The sequence below is a fragment of the Peromyscus eremicus genome, chromosome 7 (genome assembly GCF_949786415.1).
Source record: "Peromyscus eremicus chromosome 7, PerEre_H2_v1, whole genome shotgun sequence".
In the NCBI taxonomy this organism is placed as follows: Eukaryota; Metazoa; Chordata; class Mammalia; order Rodentia; family Cricetidae; genus Peromyscus; species Peromyscus eremicus.
In genome coordinates, this window is record NC_081422.1 from 40,784,519 (window position 1) to 40,790,518 (window position 6,000).

The window sequence follows — 6,000 nt, forward strand, 5'->3', positions numbered from 1 at the left end:
GGTCCCCACACAGAGGCTGTCATAGTGATCTGCAAGAAAGACACAAGCTGTGACCATCAAAGGCGAGAGGACAGGAAAGAAGGCAGGATCTGGCATCTCAGTGATGTGTATGTGAGGGTGTCGGGTGACACTGGACTTCCGCCCAGGAGGTGGCATTCAGGGGAAAGGAGAGATGACACCTGGTATATTCTCCTCAGGAGTGGTAGGTGCTGGATTACCATGGCAGCGAAGGGTAAGGTCTCATTTCCACACCCTCTCTATGCTCCAACTACTCTTCAGACAGGGAGGGGCCAAGGGGGAAGAGATGTAAACTCTGACCACGGTGTCTCTCTGGTGGCAGTGAACTTGGGATAAAAATTCATAAGCTAACATATGTTAGCTTTCTTAATTGTGGAATAACACTACAGCGAAGATAAAAATCCATAACATAGGTGGTGTGAGGCCTAGGATTGTGTCTCTCCCCTTTACATACTTTCAAAGACGAAATAAATCTCTCTCCCACTGTTGCTGAACCTCTCTGTGTACTGTCTGTGGGATTGTGGGCAGCTTGCTCCCTGGGTTTAGTTTAGTCTCAAATATTGCCCTAGACACCTCTCTCTCTCTCTCTCTCTCTCTCTCTCTCTCTCTCTCTCTCTCTCTCTCTCTCTCTGTGTGTGTGTGTGTGTGTGTCTGTGTGTTTGAGTGTGTGCATGTGGAGAAAGGCTGAGAGAGAAAACCTGATTGGAGCAGGGCCTTGTGAATAGACAGGAGTCCTGTTCCCTCCGTCCCCCAGGGATAGGAGGCGGGAAGGAAGGCCAAAAATGTCTGTGTACCTGTTGCTCTTTTTCAATTACAATGTTACCTCAGGTAATCAACTGGTAATAACCATGTTAACGGAGGGTGGGTCTTCTCCGGCCACCCCAGGAAAACTGGAACACAGGGTCTAGAAGGTTTGGAGGAGTGCTCTTGGGTGCTATGGTTCTGGCAGAGCCCTGTCTGTCATGTGCCTGAAGGGGAGAACCTGCCTGAGCTTGGGATGTGAGGACATGTGAAGGACGCTCTGATGGGCCACAGAAGTCTAGAGGCACCTGGCTCCTTTTAGCTGCTTCAGCTTTGGGGACAATGGAGAGTTCCATGCTACCTAGCCTAGGGTGTTTTCCTGCTGGGATATGCCTTTGTTGGTTCCCTGATAACTTCAACTCTGCTGAGGGTCTCTTTCTCCACTGTAGGATGTGACATAGATTCAGAGAGGGGATCAACTTCTGAATGGTTGAAATATTAAGAGTCAAGGGTCTGGAACAGGTGTTTTCAACTTAAAAGATTTATTCATTTACTCATCTAGCAAACTTTTGAAGCGTAGCCCAGGACTTAATGATACAGAGACATGGAAGATATGGTCTCTGCCTTCAAGGAGTGAGTTGCTTACGGTCAGAGTCAATCAACTGAAACAACAATCACGGCATATATTATGCAGAGCACGGGGAAGAAAATAGCCAGCCTTGTAGGGGATGGAGATGTAGGGAGGGCAGGAGCTGAGGAAGGTTCTCCAGAGTAGGGTGGCATCTAAACTGGGCACTGACGGATGTAGAGGAGTCTGTAGGCAGGCGAGACAGGGCAAGAAGGTCATCATAGCAGAAGGGTGTACCAGAGACGTGAGAGGCTACTCAGGATGGGAAACAGAAGTACCTCGGTGTGAATGCAACCCAGGGTGAATGTGGGATGCAGAGGCCGCTCTGCAAGGGGAGTGGAGGCAGGTCAGGAAGGTTTGCTAGGATTTCTTCTGAGAGTGGAGGTCCCTTGTTTATATAAACTTTGCCCATGGCAAAGGGGCATGTACGTGCTGGTGAGTTTTTTTGTCTGACTTCTTCCCAACTTGACACAAGCCAGGGTCATCCTGGAAGAGGGCACCTCAATAGAGAAAATGCCTCCACCAGATTGCCCATGTGCAAGTCTGCTTTCCTGATTAGTGACTGATGCGAGAGGTCCCAGCCCACTGCGGGCGGTGTCACCCCTAGGCAGGTTTCTTGGGGGTATGTGCACAAGAAAGCAAACAGAGCAAGGCACAGGGAGCCAGCCAGAAAGAGTGTTTGTTCTTCCATGGCTTTTGCTTCAGTTCCTGCCTCCAGGTACCCACGTTGAGTTCCTGCCCCAACTTCCCTGACGGATGCACTGTGAAGTAGACGTTCAAGTCAAAAACCTCTTTCCCGCTAAGTTGGTTTTGGTCAGTGATTATCACAGCAACAGGAAAGAACTTGGATGGGCTTGGAGAGAGGCACACCCCATGACTGGTACCCAAGGAGGATGGGTTTGGAGAGAGGCACACCCCATGACTGGTACCCAAGGAGGATGGGCTTGGAGAGAGGCACACCCCATGGCTGGTACCCAAGGAGGATGGGCTTGGGAGAGGAACATTCCATGGCTGGTACCCAAGGAGGCTCGTAGAAGGCTTAGCAAGGAGCTGCCCAACCTTGTGCTTCCCTCCGTCGGTTTTATAGAAAAACTCAACATATGTTGAGGGAGGGGCATGGGAGCTGGAGAGTTAGCTGTCTTGGTTTGGGTTTGGCTTCCCTATAAAGTGTTGTTCTCTGTCCCACAGCGCTTAGAGACCATTCTGGAATCAAGGCTTCTGCTCTCCAGATAGACGGGGAACTCTCCACTCCAGGGGGCGCTCTCGCTCTGCTGTCTGGGACGCCCCTCCCTTCCCACACCGAAGCCACTGAGTGAGGCCCGAGCAGAGATAGCTTGAGCAATCCAAGAAGTTCTCCAGGAAAACCCATTCTAAGATCTGAGGACCAAAGCCACCCCGGGCAACCTCTCCTAGCAAGCCTTGTCTCCAGCAGCCGTGGTGGGTGCTCCTCTGGCTTCAGAGTTAGGCTTGAACAGTACTACATCCTATTCTCTGAACTGCTTCATTTTTTTTTCCCTTCAAGACAAACAGCCGCAAAGCTCCGTCTCCTAATGAAACTGTTCGATGTTAATTAATTATACAGCTGCCTCATTTGCATGCACAGGCTGTAGCTTCCGGGCTTCCCTCCCCCATCCTCTGCCAGGAGCCCTGCTTGCACCCTTGGGGAAAAGCCGGAGACTTGGTACCATAGGTATGTACGTGCCTGCTGGTAGGCAGCTCTCCCTGTCCTTTGGCACATCTGGAGCAGGATGTGGAGGCTGACTTCAGAGGGAGCTGGTGAAGTCACAAGGGGAGGCATGTGTTGCAAGCCTTGAGCCAACCCAAGAAGCTAAGGCCTTTGAGTTTGATCTCATTCCTTTCCTTGGCTGATCGTTGTTCAATGACAGATAGGTTTTGATCTGGGCCTCAGTGGTCTCTCCTGTATAATGGGAAGAACCCCAGTATCTCAGAGGACTCAGCCTGGTCTATCTTCTGCTCTGTGTGGGTACACAGAAGGTGTAAAGGGGGCCAGGTTGAATGAATCAAAACGACTCTTTGGGACCCTTTAAGATGCTAACAGGATTCTGTGGAAGTCCACTTTTCCCAGGTCCCCGGTTCTGCCTGCTGGGACTACAGGCCCACTGACCTCTCACTGGTCATAGCCTTGACAATATCTACTGTGTGTAGTGTCCAGTGGTCATTAAGGATCCCTGGCAAGCCCTCCTGACCACAAGCCTCTGGCTCTGTATAGGAGACAGGTTGGAAAGTGGGCGGGTCCTACCATCATCCTCAGCCCTTGGTGGAATGAGGTGAGGGTCAGGGGAAAGGAAACTAAAGTCTGCGGTGTTGAGGTGACTTCAGTGGTAAAGGTCATGTGATCCAGGGTGGAAGGTGGGGTGGGGGCTCCAAGCAGCTAGTTGTAAGTTTTTTTTTTTTTTTCCGGTTGGGGCTGGGGGACAAGAATCCCTCTAGCAATGGACTGTTTTCTATCAAATGTGCCCAAGTTCTTGAAATCCCAAAACTGTGTTGAAGTCCAACTTAGGACTTTTGGATTGGAGGTAGGACTCCATCTTGGCCTGGGTATAGCAACCAGAAGCTTTAGAAAGGCCAGAAGGAAAGAAGGGACTCCAGGTATAGGGAGCCAAATGCTTGTCCAGGGTCCACGAGGCAACGACTAACTTGCCTGAGGAGAGCTTAAGCCATGAGCTGAGGACTGAGCCTAGGTCCCAGGGCAAGCAGGCAGCTGCTTAATGAAGGCCAGTTGAAGGTACTTGACTTGGTGTGAGGCAGAGTTTAGGGACAGAACCAGGAGTTCAAGAGGAACTCTGGGCTCTTAGGAAGATGGGAGAGGTGAGGGGTAAGGCAGGGATGTCACATGAGGTCTCTGCCACATGGGACTGTGCAAGAACCTGGTTGGTGTCCCTGTTGAGGCTGAGGCCTCAGGTTCCAGAGGAGAGAGGAACACAGGGAGTCTGGGGCTTCACTCACCATCTCACTTAACCCAGAGGGATGGGTGGTATGGGTGCCATCGGTGCATGTGGATAGGAGCCTGAGATTGAAGAGGTGGGGGCTTCTGGGAATGCAGAGAAGGGAAGCTAGCATTACCTCCTGATGGGCAAGCCAGCAAGAGTGGGGAGGCAGGTGCCAGCTGAAGGGGGATGCTGAGATTGCTAACATGTCTGTCCGGGTGGTTCCAAGCCTATGCCATCACCCCATGGCTATCCAGAGCTACTGTGGGGCTCCTGCTGGGAGGCCACTGCCCTCTAGAAAGGGCTGCCACACCTCAAGTTCATGATCACAGGTTCTGGAGACTCCATATTTTTGATGAGAGCTAAATTGGAAGGAACTTGGCTTCTGAGCTACTGGCCAAGAAGCCCATGAGGAGAGCTGGTCTGGGTATAAAGGTGCATGCTGGAGAGGTGGGTGGGTAAACTAAGACTTAGTCCTGACCTGCCTCTAGATATCTGGTTAGTTTGGGGTAAGTCGTGTTTTCTCTCTGTCTCAGTTTCTTCTTTTCTCTTCTTATTTCTTCTCTCTCTCCCTCCCTTCTCACCTCTCTCACCTCCTTCCTCCTTCCCTCCCTTCCTTCTTTCTTTACATTTTAAATTTTTGCTTTGAGACAGAAGCTCTGGAGCCCAGGCTGGCCTCAAACCCACGTTACTTCTCTTGCCCTGGCCACCCGAGTGTTGGGATGGCAGATGTCAGGCCTCATACCTGGCTTACCTCAGTTTCTTGTTCTGTAAAATGGGATAACCCACCACCTGCCCATTGACCCCGTTATTCATCTGTCCTTCCACCCACCCTGTGACTGTTTGTTGAATGCCATCTCTGTGCTGGGGCCCGTGTGAAGTGACAAGGAAGCACGGTGGTGACAGGGTTTTTACGGTGACCAAGGAAGAGTCCTTACATGATGGCAAGGGTGTGATGGCTGACTGAGGACTAAACTGATGGTGCCCCACGGGAAAGGCAAAAAATTTCTGTTATCATGGATGCTCAGCTGAAATGGGAGCTAGAGAGACCTCGAGTCCAACACCTCCACCCCCTCCCTACTGTCTACCTCAGCCCCCCCCCACCCTGCCTGCAGCACAGCTGTGCCTTCTCTGCAGGAGGGAAAGGAAGCCTCAGAGTCCGGGTTTGGTGGAGGGGTGGGGCTGGGGGGGGAACTGGATTGATTGCTGCTAATTAGCGGCATTGAACCTCAGCCCAAGCTAAGGAGGTGTGTGGAGGAGGGGAACAGTATGTGGGTGCTCTTGTTAAGGGCGTCTTAGGCCCAAGGATGTCCAGCTGTCCCCTGTCCTGGGCCATCCTCTGCCTGTGTCCAGATCACATCAGAGTAGAGGAGGAGGCAGATGGCTAAGATAGAGGCCCTGCCCACTGCGTATTTCCTGGATCCAGGGAAGGCAGCTTCCTGTCCTTAGTGTTCTCATCTCCGGACTTCTGTTTGGGCCAGGCCATGCAGGAGACCCTCTGCCTTCATCTCTCTTCATCTTCATCAGTCCTTTCAGGCTTGGGCAGCCACCTCCTCCACCATTTGGCTCCATGCCTGTCTGGATTAGCCCCTCTCTAAATACCCACAGCATTGACAAACAGCCCACAGGTTCAGGGTCCCTCCTGCCTGGCACACACCCATGTGA